This window comes from Lactuca virosa, chromosome 6, assembly GCF_052849685.1.
Source record: "Lactuca virosa cultivar CGN04683 chromosome 6, Lactuca_virosa_CGN04683_v6, whole genome shotgun sequence".
In the NCBI taxonomy this organism is placed as follows: Eukaryota; Viridiplantae; Streptophyta; class Magnoliopsida; order Asterales; family Asteraceae; genus Lactuca; species Lactuca virosa.
The window spans coordinates 15,655,745-15,677,297 of NC_136431.1; positions in this window are offsets into that span (position 1 = coordinate 15,655,745).

Consider the following 21,553-nt stretch of genomic DNA (forward strand, 5'->3'; position numbering starts at 1 on the left):
GCTGTAGTCTTTGTTAGTGTTTATCCTCACAATGCAAGGTTCGTAAACTCATTTAGGCTTTGTTTATGAATGTTTTAAGCCCCCAAAGGGTCCATAATCGTGTTTTGGTGCATTTACCCTCCCTTCTTAGGGTTTTACATTGCTAAACACATAAAATCCCCGAGACACTTGAATTCTTGTCATACAAATGCACATTTTCATAGAATAACTTTTAACATAGAAGTACTAGTTAAGTTTGACCGGTTTGACTCGTTGACTTTGACTTTGGCTTGTTGACTTTGACTTTGACTTATTATTGACGGTTGTCACATTATCCCCCCGTTAGAAGGAATTTCGTCCTGAAATTTTCATTTTGAGTGGGACTTCAAGGGTTTGGGGAATAGATGTGGATACTTTTGCTTCATTTGGTCCTCACGTTCCCAAGTAAATTCGGGTCCTCGCTTGGCGTTCCAGCGGACCTTTACGATGGGAATGCGGCTTTGTTTCGTCGATTTGACCTCTCGATCCATGATTTCAACAGGTTCCTCTACAAAGTGGAGGTTCTCATTGATCTCAATTTCTTCCAAAGGAATGAAAAGGGTCTCATCAGACAAACATTTCTTTAAGTTGGACATATGAAAGGTAGGATGAACGTTGTTGAGTTCCTGTGGTAATCGTAGCTTGTATGCCACCGGGCCAATCCTGGCGAGGATTTCGAACGGTCCGATATACCTTGGATTTAATTTCCCACGTTTTCCAAAACGTATTAATCCCTTCCAAGGTGATACTTTCAGTAGTACTCGATCCCCAACTTGGAACTCCAAAGGCTTCCGTCTCTTATCCGCGTAGCTCTTTTGTCGGTCTTGCGAAGCCTTTATTCGTTCTCGAATTTGGACGATCTTTTCGGTTGTTTCCCTTATGATCTCCAGGCCAATGAGTGCGCTATTAGGAACTTTCCCTCTTGCTAGTTGCGTATCGCCCACCTCAGCCCAACACAGGGGTGATCTGCACTTACGGCCATAGAGGGCTTCGAACGGAGCAACTTTGATGCTAGTGTGATAACTATTATTGTATGAGAATTCGATAAGGGGTAAATAAGCATCCTAAGCTTTACCAAAGTCTATCACACAAGCTCTTAGCATGTCCTCTAGCGTTTGAATGGTCCTTGGTTTCTGTCCGTCGGTCTGTGGGTGGTAGGCTGTACACATGTCCAAATCTAGTCCCAGTAGGTTCGTGTAGCGACTGTCAGAAATGTGATGTACATTTACTATCCCCAACGGAGATAATGGATATCGGTACTCCGTGTAGTCTTACAATTTTCCTTAATGTAAGTCCTTTTCGGTTTCTCTATTTCGTTTGTCTCTTTTACTCGTGGGGTGCGTGCGGTTTTGGTTAATCTATTAATGATTACCTTAATGGTGTCCAGTTCATCCGTAATCCCGGCGGCTGGGTCCTGAAGTCGTGGTAGGTTCTTATACCTGGTTCCCCTATCATCACTTAGTGTATTTAAGTCGTATATAGTTAAGATCGGTTAGATTTTCATCTAGGTGATTCTGCCTCAAGTCCACAACCAAACAAGGAACATGAGATAAGGTGGAATCACACATCCGAAATCCGTAGGATCCTAGTTATATACCACCCTGATGCATGTCCCAAGTGGTGATAGTTAACCGTATGGCCCACCTATCACTACCCTCGAAGTTGACTTGCTATACGTGTGGTATTCTTGAAAGGTTTGTTGAGGAAAACTACGAAAAGTGTGGTACTCCTCACACGAGTACTTCGAAGGTTTGAGGCAGGCGATGATTCTGGGGTTTGCGTCGGGTTCACCGCTATGAGTGATTATGGCTTTGTTAGTCGGCTAGTTAAAGCAAATATGAAATCCGTAGAACACACAATTGGTATGGTGAGGACCAAGCCAATTGAGTTTGAATGATGACGTCGGGATCTCTTAGGTATTAACTTGATCCGGAAGGAACGTTTGTTAGACGGTAATGCCTCCCTTGTATATGTTCTCGGTGTTTTCAGTTTTTCCTTTTGTTATTAGTACTGTGAACATTTGTGTATTGTTTCTTAGTGAGTACTAATAGTACGTGAGTTTTGAGAAGTTGAAAATGATGCCCTTTTTAGAATAGAATCCCTATCGGGTGTATTTATTATTACTTGGGGTATACCAGTCACGCATAATTAAGATTTGAAATACCGTCGACTGAGCGATGCTGCCCTAATTCCACAACCAAACAAGGAACAGGAAATAAGGCGGAATCACTCACTCTAAGTCTATAAATCTTACTTATAGATGACCCTGAGGTATACGCTAAGTCGTACTAGCTCACATGCGAGGGTCCTTATCTTTCATATAGATGATTGGGTTTATTTGGGCGAGGGAATAATTTATGAGTTTTTGCCTTAAATGCCGGAATTTTTAGAGTAAAATTTGGTGTTAAATTATCGTTGTTAGGATACGTACCAAAAATTCTAGTAGGGTTCCTTGTTGTTTCGCCACGTCCCGTTGCTAAACACCTCCTACTCCTCCGTCATTCTTCTCTGTTGGACAATCTCTCTTGAAATGCCCTAATTCACCACATGCATGACATATCTGACTGCTACTAGCATCGGTGGTTGAAGTGATGTGTTGGGCTGGGTTTCTACAAAAAGGGAAAGTATGCCCATTTTTGTTGCACCCAAAGCAATGCAACACTCGGCAGGCTCCGGTATGATGGTAGTTGCACTTGTTGCAGTTTGGAATATTTCCAGCATATTGGCGCACTGGCGTTGGTGTTGGGGTAGTAGATGTTGTGGTTGCAGGGGTTGCCGCAGTTTGCTGCCTCCTGGCAAATTTTGGAGATACCCCGCTCTTCTTTTTGTTCTAGAACTTTCGTTTATTGATCTTAGATTTGTGAGTTGAAGGATTCTTATAGGTAGCTACTTGTCGATTTCCTTGGTTGTTACTACGGTTTGAATTGCCTATACCACTTCCATTTTTACTAGTGTTATTTGCATTGAGATGTGCCATAACGGCGGACACGGCGGCTGAAACCGCAACTTGAAAGGTAGCAGAGTCTATCTGTAGGAATGGTGTTTTGTTGGTTGACTGGTTATTTCCATGCGGAAGCATGATTCTGTTACAATGTATGAAATAAGCTGGTAAGTAACAATAGTTGTTTCTAGATGTAACCCATATACATGCATAAATTTCTTGTTTTGATATACGATTTTTAATGTCTCATATTACATTCCCATGATGTACTTGTGGTAGAGAGAAGAAATAGGTATTTTATCTAGAATTTAGTTCGACTAAAATCGAGTATCGATACTGATTTTTAAGAGAGTCGATTTTTATGGCTCTGGAAGGGAGTATTTCTTCTGTTTTTACTGCTGCTAGTAAAGATGTAAGGTACGGTAGCATAGCGCGAGTAGTGTAGCCACTGACTCTCTAGGATATATTAGTTTCCCAGCATGATACATACGGTATTTCCTAGTCCACTCCGAACGGAATAAGGTTTTGTTTAATGATTTTTATAGTGATCTTCACCGGGTCCTTCTATAATTACGTAGTGTATACCGATTATACATAACCAAGATCAAATAGACCTTCGAATAAGTGATCCTACTCTAAGTCCACAACCAATCAAGGAACAGGAAGTAGAGCGAAGATCATAGATTCTAAGTCTATAAAATCTCAATTATGTATAACTCTGAGGGTATACACTCCGAAATTGTCACACCCCCAAACCAAGGATGGCGGAAACGTCCGGGGGTGGAGGACTTCATGTATAGTATCACAACAACGAGTATAATAGTACTCAAAGTAAATACAACCATCATAAATATAACTGAAAAAGTTATACCATAGTATGTGTTTACATGTTTCCAATCAATTACACTTATGATGACAAAAATGAAATGTTTGACGTTTTAACGTCCCATCCTCAAAAGCTGTTGATTTCCTGTTTCACTGATTTCCTGAGAATACAAGTAGTTTTGGAAAGAGTGTCAACAATTAAGTTGGTGAGTTCATAAGAGTTTTATTTGAGAAAGAAGTCGTTTTCCTTGTAAAAGTGATAGAGTATGATTCCAGAAAATCCAATATTTTCTTTAGTAAGTGTGACATGAATGCTCCTACGTTTTGCAATAATGTACCCTAGAAAGACCTGTTGATTCCTTCTATAATCACCCAGTGTATATAAGTTATATAAAATTTAAGTTAAATAAACCGTCGAATATACACTACAAGAAAAAGACCCTTTTACGACGCGCAAACCACGACACTCATTGATTTATGTTACGCAAAAGAGAGTGTCATTAAAAAAGTGTCATCTCTTCAAAAAAATTTAAGGATTTATGTCGCGCATTATTGTGCGCCCTTAAATTAGTGTCTAAAAAAAACACGGAGGGCACCTATAATAAAATGCGTGTCGTCTAAGGATGTTGCTTTATAAATTTTAATGGAACGCGCGTTTTCATCCTTTAAGAGCTAAGCGGGAAACGAAATCCCCACAAATTAGAAAACCCCGCCTTGTTCTCATCTTCATTCGTTTCTACTTTTCTCTTTTCCATGGTTTGGCTTAACGAAGCTTTGTGAATTCCATAAGTTATCACACTCTAGGGCTTTTTTCAGAATTCTTTTGTTTAGGTAATATCTCCATTTCTCCATTTCGATCTCTCTCTCAAAACGACAAAAAGGTTGAAAATATTTGAGATGGTGGCTCGAGGGAAAGAATAGGGCAACGACGGTGGCTCCAAAGAAAAAAAGACACCACATCGGTGACTTTAGGGATGGAAGATAACTACGATGAGTGGTTAAACGTCATGAAATTGATCCACAATTGCTACCTTTCTCCTACCTTTCACTCCCTCCCTTATTTTTCACCATAATCATCTTCTTATTCATTCACAAAATTTGCAACATGAAAATCGCTGCTTCACATTTCAGTCATTCATATAAATCCCCAATTATTCAACTTGATTTCGAACCCTACCTACATCATCATCCTGGAAAAACCCTAGCACATCATCCCTAAAATGCCTAATAGAAAAACCGAGATTTAAATCCCTAAATGATTCAGATGATGATGAGAACTTGGATGAAGTCGCACCTACTTCACCTTCCGGTTCGATTTCATTGCAATAGTTTGTTTGAGTTTCTTCCTAGTTATAATCATCTTAAAAATCTTCGGGTTCTGGACTTGAGTTTATGCTCAAGGCTTAAATCGCTTATATCTCTCCCAAGTACACTTACAGAATTGTATATATACTACTGTACGTCACTGGAGAAAATAAATTTTGAATCACATCGATTCACATTGCAAGAGTTGGGCTATTAAGGTTGTATTAGTTTGTGTGAAATAGAAGGCTTTATCAAATTGGTGCCTTTAGCAAAACTTGAAGATAATGATTTGGGACGCATGAAGTGGCTAAAAGAATATCAAAATCAAGAGGTGTCCCTGATTGGTGATGATGAACTTACCAAAGGCAGAAGCTCGTTTCTCCAGGTTAGTTTTTTTTTAATTTCTTTTCTCCCAAACACAAACACAATCACAAGCAAAAACTGATTATGTATATATGTGTGTGTGACTACAGATGCTATATGAATTTGATATAATAAGCACATCTCTTCCAGACATAACGAATCCAAACATGAAGCCCACGTATGTATCAGAATTAACGTCTTTGTCCTTTGATGTGCCTTCGTGTCCCAAGAATAGAAGGCTTAAAGGGCTTGATATAACTTTCAAATATACAACAATATCAGGTGATGATGATTGGGCATGGTTCTGTAAAATCAATACGACCAATGGTGTTGAGTTGATGTACAACCCCAAAGTCTTTGGCAAAACTGATTCTGCTAAAGTTGGTATATGGTTTAGTTATTGGCCAATTGGAAACACATTGAAAATTGGGGATAAAGTTAATGTCATGATTGTTGTGATGAGTTGGGAATGAGGATGGAGAAAGACAGGTCAACCTAAGCAGTTAAATCCCTCATTTATAGAGCTGGGAACTATTAGATGCATCATCGATTATCCTGAACCGGTAATTAAGATTTTTTATTTTTTTTCCGCATCAATTCATTAATGAACAATATGAAGGGCGACATATTACATAATAGCAGTTGGTTTTGCGGATCTGACTATTGTGTTTATGAAAATCAAATAGGAGGAAATTTACAAGAGGGTAAATTACACGGATGGTCCCTGTGGTTTGGGTAAACTTGCACGCTTAGTCCCTGAGCAAGATTTTTAACTCGGACGATCCCTAGTATTAAAGATTGTAACCCGCCTGGTCCCTGCTACAGACTGTATTACCCTTGTATTTAAAAAAAAACATTTTATTAATTATTTATATTGTAAAAAATAAAAAACCCCAAAACCCACCCCACTATATCCCAAACCCCACGTTTTTCTAACCTTATGTTTCCTTCTTCTACATCTCTTTCTCTAAGTTCGATCGACACCATTGCTACCATAGAAATCCCAGTTCCTGTCGATGACTGCCATTGATTTTTCTGAGAAATAAATCGATAAATAGAGGTGTGGAAATCCCTTAGCACCACCATATGACCGGAATCAACCCAAATCCTCAGATCTCGATCTATCCTCCTCCATCTGAAGTCCTTCAACTTCTTCCCTACATATCCCAACAAGATTCTGATGAAATTTTGAACTCAAATCCTCTACCAATAATGAAATTGAGACTAGTCCACATCAAACCCGAACATTAAAAGAAGCAAAACATTTAAAGACAAAAGCAACACCAAATCAAAATTCACCTGTGTTTTTCGAAACCAAATCAAAAGCCACATGCGTTTTAAAGCTAAACAATTCGAAGCATTTATGTGTTTTTTAGGATGGTTTCTGTTTCACTCGGTCCTTCACCTCCGCCTTCAATCGATATTCTTATATCCAGACGGATTTCACAAATCGATTCTTCTTACTTCCTTACGTTCACGGTCGACCCCGTGATGGTGGTGCGTGGCGTTCTTCATATTTATGGTAGGGGATAAAGTAGAATTACAGATAGTGGCATAGTGGCGGGGGATTTGTGTTTTATCTGGGGATTTCTAGGGTTTTGAATTGATTTCTTTAGGCTTTTTCTAGATTTTCTCTGCGTCTTTTTTTTCTGGATTTGTACCATGGCTAATTAATTTCATCTGCATATGTGAAGGAAGGAAACAGACAATGGCATAGTGGCGGGAGAGCTCTAATCGGAGAGGGAGAAAAGCAGAGATGAGGCGGTTTAGGAAATTTTTTTAATTTTAATTTTTATATTTATTTTATATAATAATAAATCAGAAAAATAAAAGAAATAAATAAATAAGGGCAATACAGTCATTTCAGATGTTGCAGGGACCAGGCGGGTTACAAATTTTAATATTAGGGATCGTCTGAGTTAAAATTTTTGCTCAGGGACTAAGCATGCAAGTTTCCCCAAACCACAGGGACCATCCGTGTAATTTACCCTTTACAAGATTCCAAAAATATCTTTTTTTGATAAAACTTTGAAGCTCACATCGAGGATATTTGGGGTGACAAGGAAATCTGCCACATCGTTTAAATCTAGTTATACAGCAAGAAAGGTGATTAAACATTAATTAAGTTTAGTGGATAAAAGAAAAGAGTTTGACTTTTCCTTGTGTTGAACATTAACTTATTTAACTCACACCCATCAATGTACACATTTACAACCTATAGGCTGAGGACAAATCTGAAGAAGCATATGATGAAAATGAATATGCAGACCTACAGGCTGAGGACATGTCTGAAGAATCATATGATGAAAATGAAGATGCAGACCTTTCATTAAGTGATTTGGATGAGAGAGCAGAAGCTTTCATATTAAACTTTCGTAAAAAACTAGAAATTGTGGAAAATGTTGCCTCCAAAATTAGCAAGTGGCAAATAGTTCAGGGGTTATTTCTGTAACTTATCATTTACTATTCATAGTTTGACTATGAATAGTAATATAAGTGTGAAATGTTTGAAAATGAGAATGGACGGTAATATGGATTGGCAACTTGTTTGGTAAATATTAGGCGCATGCTTTTTGGGTCAACAATGGAGGCGCAGTATAAACAAGTCAAATTAGAAGGCGCAGCAATTTTTGGATGAAAAACTCTTTTTCTTTTCCTTTCATATTACATTCCCTTTGGCTATAAATAGCCTAAGCCATTTTCATCATAAACACACGAACCAAAAATCAAAGTATATATAGAAAAGCATTAAATATATATACTTATACACCACCGTGTATTTTAGCTCTCCCACTCTATTTGTAATCTCTTTCATAATCCCTGTAAACACTGCAAATTATAGTGAATTGTTTCTCGGCTTCCTCCGCCCGTGGTTTTTTTCCCGATTTGGGTTTCCACGTAAATTCCTGTGTCTCTATTCTATTTATTTTATTCGTATTACGTTGTGATTATTACGCTTTGATAATTTTTGATCCCATTCCGCATTGAGCTAATATTATTTAAGTCAATTCGTATCCGTCGTATTTTACAACAGAAAAGGTGATTAAACGTTATATTGCTTGGTAGATAGAATTGAGGAGTTTAATCTTTCGTCATATATGAGTATGTTATTCATCTTAAACTTCTAAATATTCACAAGACATTTAATGGAGTTTGCCTATACTTTCACTCTACAACTTAATTGTCATGTCTTGAAAACATAACCTGGCTATTGTTGATGTTGTGATTTATTCAGGAAAAAGGTGAGAGTTCGAGCATGTATAAAGCCTTTGTTCCTAATGAGATTCAGGAGTCTACTTCAAGCTCACATGGGGAGAAACTGAAATCGCTAACTGATGATGTTAGTCGCCAGATGAAGGTAAATTCGACATTAACTAATAATTATACCCCACATTTTATTTCCAATATGTTACTATGAAGCAATATTGTCTAGTAAATCTTCAACTGTTGGGACATGTAACATCGAACATGATTGATATCTGAATACCAAAAAAACCATGATTGATAACAATCAAGTATATTATGAGGTTCTATATATTTCTTTGATGATTATAGTGTACATTCTAGAAAATTGTGCTGGAAGTCAACTTAGGCAGCCAAAGTCAAAAACAGAAGGTGGTAAATGCGTTATCTGGACATCAGGGCATTGAAACAATCCATGTGGATACAGAAGATGGGAGATTAACTGTTACTGGGGATGTTGATCCTGAGGTTGTTCTTATATGTGTGAGGAAGATTGAGATGGCAGATCTCATAAGTGTTTCACGTGCAACATAATATATAAACTGAGAGATTCCATGCTGTCATTCTGATCGATTAAAGTTCCTCTACAGTTTTCATTGTATCTGGTTTGCATCAGAAGAGATACATGTTCATGACTGTGAGTCAAGTTCTTGTATATTCGTACAAGTCCATTACCGTTTATTCATTATATTTCTTTTTTGGACTAACGAATGTTAACTTTAGGGACCAAAACCATTTCAAATGGCTTTCTTTGGACGGGTTGGGACTTAGGGGTGAGCCTAAGCGGGTATCCGCCCTATTTTTCTGGAACCGGAGATTCTTGGAATGTAGGAAACGGAACCGGAACGGTTTATAATGGTGTTGTATATGCATGGAATATGCAGAATCAAACATGGGATAAGGTATTATTCTGAATGATGTTTAATGCACTAAATGATTTGATTCTAATCATTAGGTGTGATGATAAGATTTCTCATTGATTAGCATTTTCTTTTGCCTATTTTAGATAGGGGAAGTAACTGATGGGCCTGATGTTGGCAATGGCATGAAGCGCCCAGTTCTTCATGGAGTACAATATGATTATGGTGAGCCTTTTGACTTTTGACTTTATTTCCCATGCTTCTTTTTTTTATTCTTTTTTACTGATACCACAAAAACTTGTAAATGAGTGTTTGATGTGGATATTGGAGAAGGTGAACCTATTCTTAAAGTGCCATATAACAGATCAGGTACTTTTTTTTTATTTCCTATGCTTGTTTTTTTATTCTTTTGACTTTATTTCCTATGGTTATAACTTATATGTTATGTATTATCTCATTTTCAACCAGTGGTTACGTGCTGATTTGTATAATATGTGAATTCAATGTATAGTTTTAACTCTACTTCTAATTAGTATTTTTGTATAATTTTAGAAAGCGGAAGTAGCCCTATCAAGGGCGACGTTCTAGTGGTTGCAGGGGCTACCCTTTATGCTGTCAACAATGTTAATTACTGAGGTAATCTTCTTGGAGGTGCGTTCCAATGTTCTTTAATTCCACATATAAACAATGTTGGTGTTTCACATTTTATGATGATTAGAAGTTATTTTTGGTAGGTTTTAGGTAGTCTTTGTTGATTTTTAACTAAAATATATTGCAAATAATTTCGAGTAGTTCAGGTGGTAATCTAGAGTGACTGCTCATTATCTTTCATATGCTCTCACACCTTCTCATCCTTCAGGTGGATTTTTTTTTTCAGATGTGTATTTTGATTTAAGGGTTTATGTCACATTTGATATTTCACCAATTAAGTTTTTATGTAGGGAGTAGAAAAAGGGGAACTTTTCTCTTTCAAAATTACCCATGGTAAGTTTTTAAGTACTTTTAATCAATATTTTATGTCCATAAAGTCAACATATTGACAACACTTGTTGTATCTGAATCAGGTTCTAGTTGAAGAAGCATCTGAAGGACTTTCTATTTTTGATAAACTAAAATTAGCTCATTACTAAATAATCTTCAGTTTCCTCTTATTTAATCAGTGCATATTATAACTGTATACATTGCTTGTATATGAGGATCTCATCTTTTGGTAATATTTACAATTGTGTATTATTATTTAGTTGATATTGATATTGTACAACTGACATGATTATTGTGTAGGATTTCCGTGTTGTTCTTGATCAAGAGTTGGGATTGATATTGAAGCTAAGAGACATGATGATTGGTTGGATACATGAAGGGTTTTAGAGCTTCTTCAGACAACTTAATGACGAGTTACTGAAACAAGAAAGTGCCCCTTTATAGCAATGTAGTATTAGGTTATATAGTTAGGGAAAACCTCTTAATAACAATGTACAATCAGATCCCTTTAATATCAATGTATTACATTTTTTTGACATGATGTAATTGGATGAAATTTATTGTTTTGGTATATATTTGTTTACATATTTTTGTATTATGCGTAAATGAGTATCGTAAATACGCGTCGTAAATGCATATCGAAAATGGTTAGTGAAGTTTATGACACGCAAATGTGTGTCATCTTCATTTATGACAGGGGCTTCCTTGATACGCATTGCGTGTCATAAACACGCGCGTCGTAAGGTTAATTAGGACACGCAATTGCGTGTCGTCTTCCTTTATGACAGGGCCTTCCTTGATACGCATTGCGTGTCATAACTGCGCGTCGTAAATGCTTGTCATAAATGCGCGTCGTAAATAGACGACGCGCAAAAGTGTGTCGTCTCTCGTTATGACAGGGCCTTCCTTGACACGCATTTGCGCGTCGTCTGAACGTTTTACGACACGCATTGCGCGTCGTAAAAGACTGTTTTTCTAGTAGTGATAGTGGGTCTGCCCTAGGTCCACAACCAAACAAGGAACAGAAAGTAAGGCGGACCCACCAATTCTAAGTCGGTTGCGACTAAATTCATATATAACTCTAACATATACACTTAGCAATTATAGCTGAAGTCTAACAATTCTAGATGAAACGAAGTTTTGATATCATGAAAGCCATTTAGTGTAAACCTGGTACTTTATAATGTATACTTCAAGAAAAATCCCTTATTTTCCTTATAAAAAGTTATGTAGCCTTAAATCCCAAGACCGAGAATATGTGTGTGTTTTATACTTATAATGTTCAAGTAGTTTTAAACAGATAAAACCCCTTTTCAAAATAGAATTTTCCCTGTAAACTGGAAAGATTGTTAACTCCCTATGTGAGTCGTTATAACCATACTATGACGAGAAATAACCTGCAACAACGTCTTTCAGACGTCAGGATCTTATGACTCTTGTCACCCGCAGACCTGCCGGTCCGGCTGTAGCTAGCAGTGAGGTGTGGGGTGTCAATACCAATATAGATCTATACATAATTATCACGCTCTCCCTACAAGAGACTCTGGTTATCACTTACAGGATTTTGAACCCGTACTCTAAGAGTACGATAGAGAATTGTCTCACAACTTACGTTAACTAGTTTACATATAGTTTGAGTATAAAACCTCTTTAGTGGTGGAAGTGAAATCACCTTTTATGAAATAAATTAGTGATATGAAATCCATAAACTATTACTATTATAGTTTATCATGTAGTATATGAAAAACCCATTTGTTTTGAGAGTAAAACTTTTTCCATGTAGTATGCTTTTATCGAAAATTCATAAACTATACTTATTCTAGTTTATTATATGTGTTCGAAATGAATGGAAAAACCTTAACATGAATGACTAATTTCTATTTATGATGGTAAACTAACAAGAATGCATCCAAACATTTAGAAACTTATTTTTATGCACTTTGCTCAACATACTACAAAGTGTTGTTAATATGGTAAGCTATGTAACTAGTTTTTACCCTTTCTTCACTGTTTTGAAAACATCATAGAAAATCATACGAGGTCGAAAACTAACTCCGTAAACTCTGAGAGTTTATAAAATGTGTCTAGTTTATTCATAATTTTTATTATGATTTTTATAAATCTCTAACTTATGTGAAAGTGTTCATATTCACAGACTGGTCCGAATTCGTTTTGAAATGATAGGCAGTTTTGTAAAAATCACCATAAATCGTAGAAAAATCGTATGGAGATGTGCAAGTAGTCATTTTAAAGGTAAAAACCTGAACTATTAGCATATCAAATAGTTTTGAAAAATATTAAGTTTAAGTTGTTTAAAACAGTTCGTGAACAGGTCACAACTTTTCTCTTGTAAGCTGTCAGGTTAAGTTTTGAATATGTTATGGTGTTTTAACTTGTATTCCCCCCTGAAAACTAAATAAAACTGGAAAATGTAGGGGTATGAACTCACCTTATGTGATTTCTTGAAGGATGGAAGGTTGAAGACGATGAGTTTCAAGTCAAGAACACTTCAAAAGTGTGGCTGGAAGTTGAGAGAAAAGAGGCTCTCTTGATGGTTTAAGAAGTGTATAAGTGTTTGATGGTGAAGAAAAATGCTCAAGGAAATCCCCAGGAACTTCTTTATATGAAGGATTGCTGGAGCAAGTGGCTAAGGTGAAGGGATGTTTACATTGGTGTGTGTGATGGGGATAAGGTTGGACCAATGAGAAAGTGACACATAGGAGGCAAGTGGGCACACTTGACCCATTTGTAATGTAAAATATCCTTAGATATTTTCTTTAATGAAAATAATGATTTATAATTAATAAATCATTGAGATATGATTAAAATATCAGTTTAGGGAGTTTAAAATGATAAAAATATGAATTTGGTGAAAAATCCCCGTCAGAAACGTCAAAAACGGGCTTAAGAAGCGAAAGTAGTCAAAACTGGGAATTAGGAGTGAAAGGGGCGAGGTTTCGGTCCTTAAGGCTATGGACCGAAGGTGTGGTTCGGTCTTAGATGCTAGGAACCGAAAGTAGAAGGGGAAGACCGAAGGCGGAAGAAGGAAGCGAAGGTGAGGAGGGACCGAAATGGACCGAGGGTTCAGTTTATTTCGATTCATGGGAGGTTCGGTCCTGCTGACTTCGGTCCAGGTGGAGTTCGGTCCTAAAAGGCGAAGTTCGTTTCTGACAGTTCGGTCCTGAGGGACCTTCGGTCCTAATAGAAGGGTTCGGTTCCTAAGAGGGTTTTGGTTCCTAAGAGGGTTTAGGTTCCTAAGAGGGTTTCGGCTCTATTTAGTTGTTTTTCGATATAACTCCCCGATTCAAGCGGTTTTTGGCCAAGTTAAGGGTCGGGATGCCCCGAGTGATTATAAAAAGTTGAGAGAGATTTGGGAGAGATTTCACATACTTAGAGAGATTTGGGAGAGATTTCACATACTTTGAGAGATTTGGGAGAGATTTCACATACTTGAAGAGATTTCACATACTTGGAGAGATTTGAGAGAGGCTTTGTTTGCGATCTTTGCGAGTGTTTTAACTTCGAAATGCAAGGTTTGTAAACCCCGTTTTACCTTGTTATGAGCGTTATATGCCCCCGAAGGGTATGTATTAATGTTTTATTGAGTTGTTCCATTAGTTACACTGATTTGGGTTTAGATTTTCTGAACACATGGAGACTTAAAGTGATACTTTGCATAAAGATAGTGTGTTGTACAATAGTAAGCACGATGTAAACCCTAATATACAAGGGTTAATTGAGTTGACCGGTTTGACTTGTTGACTTTATTTGACTTTGACTTGACCGGAAATTGACGGTTGTCACAGAAATTATAGACCAACCAGTCAGGGTCTTTTTAGTTTTCATATAAGTTAGTTATAGCATCTCAAATACTCCCATAGTATTTTAGTCGCATGATCGATTCTTGAGCTTCTTGATATATGAAACTGACGAGTCTTTAGATTTGTTGTTTATTACATGGTATCATAAAATACTCCTATAGTATTTTAAATCTTTATGTTCGGTTTTAGTATTCCTTTATGTAGTATTGGTAAGTTTTAGTTCCGTCGACACACCGCTATCACTCCTGAACACATGTTGGTCGTATCTTGAATAAATATAGTTGATCAGGCTATATTTATCCCATATATAATTACATAACTGTCTAGGTTTGACTGTAGTGTCCAACCTCTAAATACTTTTGTTTTGTTCCTTTTGTGATACTTGCTCTAGTATGTACATATATAAATAAATATATGCGTATATGTATACTTTCGTAAAAATATCGTTATATTTTAAAATGATACTTTAAGTCAGAGCACTTCGGCCCCATTGTATTTGTAGTTGTATATCTTTTATAGGTTGATATACTTAGTTCACTATAAACCTGGCTCTGATATCAATCTGTCACACCCCCAAACCGGAACGGCGGAAACGTTTGGGGGCGGAGGACGTCATGCACATTATCACAACAATTGTACAATAGTAATCAAAGCAACAACAACCATTTCATTGATAACATATAGTTTACATTGTAATTAATTTACATAAGTTTAACTTCCAAAAGTAAACATCAAAACTAAGACTTGGCACTATGATGCTCCGTCTTCTCGAAACCTGTATGCATACTTGACTTACTAATTTCCTGAGAATACAAGTAGTTTGAAAGAGTATCAGCATTAAAGCTGGTGAGTTCATAAGCATTTTTGTTGTAAAAGAGTTACGTCCTTTTGTTCTTTGGAAAAGTGGAATGTTACCTTTGAGTCTTAAGACCAAAATATATCGGTGTTTCTCATGTTTTTAAAGAACGTTTCAAAATTCGAAAGATTAATAAACAAAATATGTTCCTGGTGCGATTTCTTGGTGTGTACATGTTAGTAAAGTTTTAGATCGAATGGATCTACTACGTATTTACTAAGACATTATTTTTGAAAGTAAATCTCCATACGTAAAATAGCATATGTAGTTTTTTATGTGTATAAAACCCCTTTTTGTGTGGTTCTTAAGTCTCTAATATTTCCAGAAAATTCTATATTTTCCGTAAAGTGTGTTATAGCCTTTATTGAACCAAGGCCGAAATATGTAAGTATAAATACCATACTTAGTTTACAAGTGCGTAGTTTTTCTATTAAGAAAACTAGTTTGAAGATGTCCTCACTTTGCCAGTGATGACGCTTAACCTGATAGATTCTGTGTTTTCAAAAAGATAGCTTGTAGCCTTTAATGTATTAAGACTCCATTTTTGTGAGTAAATTCCCATACTTAAAATAGTATACGTAGTTTCAATACCATAAAAGCCATTTGTGTAAACCCGGTACTTTGTAATGTACCCCTTTTGTATAAACCCGATACTTTGTATTTCGTACCCCGTTTATATGAAAAACCCGGTACTTTGTAATGTACCCTTTTTGTATAAACCCGGTACTTTGTAATGTACCCCTTTTGTATAAACCCGGTACTTTTTATTCGTACCCCGTTTATATGAAAAACCCGGTACTTTGTAATGTACCCTTTTTGTATAAACCCGGTACTTTGTATTCGTACCCCGTTTATATGAAAAACACGGTACTTTGTAATGTACCCCTTTTGTATAAACCCGGTACTTTGTATTCGTACCCCGTTTATATGAAAACCTTTTGTAATGAATTTGAAATGTAAAAGAAACATAAACTATACCTATTATAGTTTATCATAATGTTTGTATTGTATATGAAACCTAACTATACCTATTATAGTTTAGCATGTTTGTTTGTGGTGTATAATAGACTTAACTTTACTTATTATAATCTATTATAATTATTTGTAGTGGTGGTACTTCTTTGTATATGATTCATACCCTTAAACTAAGGTATATAATATGTACTATCAGTTACATGTATTCAAATAATACTACACATCTTGCTCAACAAGTTACAAGGTGTAGATAGGATCGTTAACTATTTATAGTTTTTAAACTTTTCTGTTCCTACTATTGGAAAAATTTATATAAAAATCATCATAGGTCGGAATTCAGATCCGTAAACTCTGAGGGTCTAGAAAATGTGTCTATTTTATTCATAATTTTTATCATGATTTTTAATGACTTTTACCTTGTGTAAAAAGGTCCAACTTCACATACTGGTCCGAAGTAGTTTCTTAAATGATAGGCTGTTTTGTAAAAATCTCCATAAATTGTAGAAAAATCTTATGGAGGTATGCAAGTAGTCATTTTAAAGGTATAAACCTGAATTATTTGCATATTAAACAGTTTTGAAAGATATTAAGTTTAAGATGGTCAAAACAGTCCGTGAATAGAACTCAACGTTTTTGTTGAAAGATGATGTTTGAGTTTAGTTAAGTTTTTGGTGTTTTAACTTGTATTACCCCCCTGAAACTAAATAAAACCGGAAAATGTAGGGGTATGAACTCACCTTATGCGATTTCTTGAAGGATGGAAGGTTGAAGACGATGAGTTTCAAGTCAAGAACACTTGATGAACACACAAAATTTTTGGATGATGCTATGAACGATTTCGTGTTAACATGTGTGTAGATGATTCAAGAGTGTTATGAAAACCTGTAATAGCACTTGAGTTAGAAGGAAATACTTACCAATAAGTGAATAAATAACTCAAGAACACTTCAAAAGTGTGGCTGGAAGTTGAGAGAAAAAGAGGCTCTCTTGATGGTTAAGAAGTGTTTAAATGTTTGATGGAGAAGAAAATGATCAAGGAAATCCCAGGCATTTCTTTATAAGAAGGATTGCTGGAGCAAGTTGCTAGGGTGAAGGGATGTTTACATTGATGTGTGTGATGTGGATAAGGTTGGACCAATGAGAAAGTGACACATAAGTGCAAGTGGACACACTTGACCCATTTGTAACATAAAATATCCTAAGCCCTTTTCTTTAATGTAAAATAATGATTTATAATTAATAATTCCTTGAGATATGAATAAAATATGAGTTTAGGGAGTTTAAAATGATAAAAATATGAATTTGGTGAAAAATCCCCATCAAAATCGTCAAAAACGGGCTTAAGAAGCGAAAGTGGTCGAAAACCGGGAATAAGGGGCGAAACTGCGAGGTTCGGTCCTTAAGAACCGAGAGGGAGGGTTCGGTCTCGGTGCATGCGAAGGTGGGTCTCGGGTTCGAAGATGAGGAGGAAGCGAAATGGACCGAAGGCTCGGTTCATTTCGGTTGTTTATGAGGTTTCGGTTCTGCTGACTTCGGTCCTCAGGGAAGTTCGGTCCGAGGCTAAGTTCGGTCCTGAAGGGACCTTCGGTTCCATGTAGTTCGGTCCCAATAAGGAGCTTCGGTCTTAGCAGGATTCGCCTCTAAGAGGGTTTCGCTTCAAGAGGCTCGGTTCCAATAGGGTTTCGGTCCTAAATGGCTATTTTTCAAGTAAACTTCCCGATTCAAGTGGTTTTTGACCAAGTTAAGGGTCGGGATGACCCGGATGACTATAAAAAGTTGAGAGAGATTTTGAGAGAGATTTGGGAGAGATTTGGTTGTAGTCTTTGTTAGTGTTTATCCTCACAATGCAAGGTTCGTAAACTCATTTAGGCTTTGTTTATGAATGTTTTAAGCCCCCAAAGGGTCCATAATCGTGTTTTGGTGCATTTACTCTCCCTTCTTAGGGTTTTACATTGCTAAACGCATAAAATCCCCGAGACACTTGAATTCTTGTCATACAAATGCACATTTTCATAGAATAACTTTTAACATAGAAGTACTAGTTAAGTTTGACCGGTTTGACTCCTTGACTTTGACTTTGACTTGTTGACTTTGACTTTGACTTGTTATTGACGTTTGTCACATCATATATATATATATATATATATATATATATATATATATATATATATATATATATATATATATCAGTCATGTGATGCCTTAGCTAATGATTCAGAGACACATAAATTACCTCTTGGCCAAGGATGCAAATATAGGAGATGCAATAAGAAGTCCAACCATGAAAGCAGAAGATAAAATACCATCTTTAAAATTGCTTAGGTCAAATTCGCCCTTGTGGAAAAGAAGGTATAACGAACATCTGAGAAATGAAGTTAGTGATATTAATTTACACACAAAATCAGATGCTTGGAAGTAAGGGGTTGTTTGGCATGATTTGAATTATTAAGATCTGAAATTTTAAGAGGTCTGAATTTCTAAAATGGTCTGAAATTTTAAGATATGAGTATTTAACATATTTTTTGGTTGAAACATCTGAATTTTTATGCTGAATGATAAACATGACCATGTTACCCTTTGTTTAAAAAATAATAATTAATAATAATAAATCCATCAAAAGCTTGAGAAATTCACATTTACATATAAAAAGTTTACCAACATTTAATCCACTACATATGTTCACGACTTTAAAACAAAAATTACCAAAAATTTCCACATTAGGGCTTGCATTAAACAAGAAATAATCTCTTACAAATTCAACTTATAAATAAATGTTTGCATTCACTAAAAACTTTCCATCCAACAAACATACAATCTTTCATTCTTTTATTCATGCCTTAAAACTCCAGTTTTCAATCTTTGATTCCGACCTAATCAACACATTAAGTAAAGTGATGAGGAACTCCCACGTGAGGTCCTTTTATTGTTCATCCCAAATGTGAAATAACTTATGCCACGACTGGTATTCAAGGTACACTGGGAATCTAAAATGAAATCTCAAGCATATAACAAGAAATCAAGAAAACAAAGGCTTCATAATGGTGGCTACAACTGGGTATCATCCACAAAAAAAATTAACATCTATTTTCATCTGGGTATCGTCTACAGAAAAAATTAACATCTAATTTCATCTCTGATTTTAGAAAAAAATATATGTCAGATTTCAAATTCGATGATTCTATAAAGTAGGAAAACCAAAAATCGAAGACATTACCTAATTTCAAGCAAAACAAAAGAAAAAAAAAAACAACAAAACAAAGGATACGAAACAAACGATTTCAAGCAAAAATCGATTACATAGAGGTGGACAGTCGGACACGACGCCCACGATAGCAGAGAGGAACGCTGAGCAGATCGAGAATGGTGCGTCGATGAGAAGAAAGAAAGATAGAGGTGGGTATTCTTTGATGACAGAGAGAAGAGGCGAGGGTAGGGATTAGAAAAATTAAGATATGCGTCCTATTTTTTCTATTCAGACGTGAGTTTTCATCTGATTCGCTCAGACATTTTTTTCCAATTAAGATGATAAATTAAGTGTTAGCCAAACGCTCTGAATCTTATAGATTCAGAGGTACCTCTTTTTAAGAGGCGTTAAGAGCTAAACAAAAGGGTCTAGAATTCCACTACCATCTTAACATACATTACTCTCTATACAAATTCTAAGGCTCCCATTTACACCATTAGTGTCAATTGCTCCTCGATCTATATAATTTACCATGTTGATCACACAGAATACCACAAGCAACCTGTTCATTATGACAATTTCAAGATTAGTTTTGCTGGATTTCTTCTCAATTGATCAAGAAGTGAAAAGACAGAAAGAGAAGAAACATGAAGAATGTACCTTTTGGGAGTGAACGAAGAAGGAGCAGGATCAGATACTAAAGTTGGATCTATAGCCATTTCTTCCTTCGTCTCTCTCTAAGAGTGACACTAGGTCTTGAAATTTCTTGATCTTCAAGTCCTGTGTTTAACCTTCATATTCCTCAATATCTATGTAAGATTCCTTCTCCACATCACATCTATCAAAACCTAACAATGATTTGTGCGAAATCCTTTTTACCCACCATAGAAAGCCCGAATAAAACTCTTCATTTCGGTAGTTAAGGTGAAGACCCAAAACCGATAATCATCGATCAGACTTGAGGAAACACAAATTGATAAATTTTAACACAAAAAAAAACTGATAATTTGGCGGCTGCTAAAGCAAGTAATTTTGATTTGACTAAAGAAAAAATCTTGACCGAACTTACAGGAAGGTGGTGACGGCCGACAGAGACCGTGATCAAAGGCGGAATATTTCAAATCTGATCAATACAGGAAGGTGGTGATGGCCGATAAGAAGGAGATTGAGCGGAGATTCGATGAGAAGATTAACAAGGTCAGGAGTAGCGGAGAAGTGGATCGGAAAGGAGAGAGAAGGAGGGAGAAGGGAGAGTTGATTGCGAAGATGAAAGATAGAAAGAAGGTAGAAACGAACAAGGCGGGTTTTCAAAAATTTGGGGATTTCGTTTTCCCCCGTTATCTACTAAACGTGCATTTAATTAAAATTATAAAGCGACAGTTATAGAGGACACACATTTAAGATAAAGCGCCCTCCGTGTTTTTAATATTTTTTTTCTTGAGACACTAATTTAAGGGCGCGCAATAATGCGTGACCTAAATCCTAAATTTTTTTGGAGAGATGACACTATTTTAAGGTCACTCTCTTTTGCGTAACATAAATCAGCGCGTGTCGTGGTTTGCATGTCATTAAAGTCATATATTTTCTTGTAGTGAAAGTTTGTTCAACATTTGTCTAAAGTGTTTAACTTATTTTGTTGTTTCCTAACAATTAAAGTGTTTAACTTTTTTTTGGAGAGATGACACTATTTTAAGGTCACTCTCTTTTGCGTAACATAAATCAGCGCGTGTCGTGGTTTGCATGTCATTAAAGTCATATATTTTCTTGTAGTGAAAGTTTGTTCAACATTTGTCTAAAGTGTTTAACAATTCCTTTTATATTTATCGTGGTTGCTACTCGAGTGACCACTTCTTAATTCCATGCAACGAGGATATTTTTGACATCCCATAACTTTAATGGTTTTTAAAACCAAGTTAAATTAAATTTAAAGCAAATCACTTCTTTAAATGTGAAAATTCCTTGTTAAAAAGAAACATTTTAAATTTAAAGAAAAAATACTCTCGAGTGTGGTATTGTAAAAACATTTCATACGTTAAGAACTAAACAATTTTTTTTAAGGCCGAATAAGTTGAAATATTTTTTTTCAACTGTGGTTTGTAGATCGTAAATGTTTTAGTTTTTCAAAACGGAAACAACGTCGTCTTAGTGTGGTATTGTACATCCTTTAATTATATATTTTTG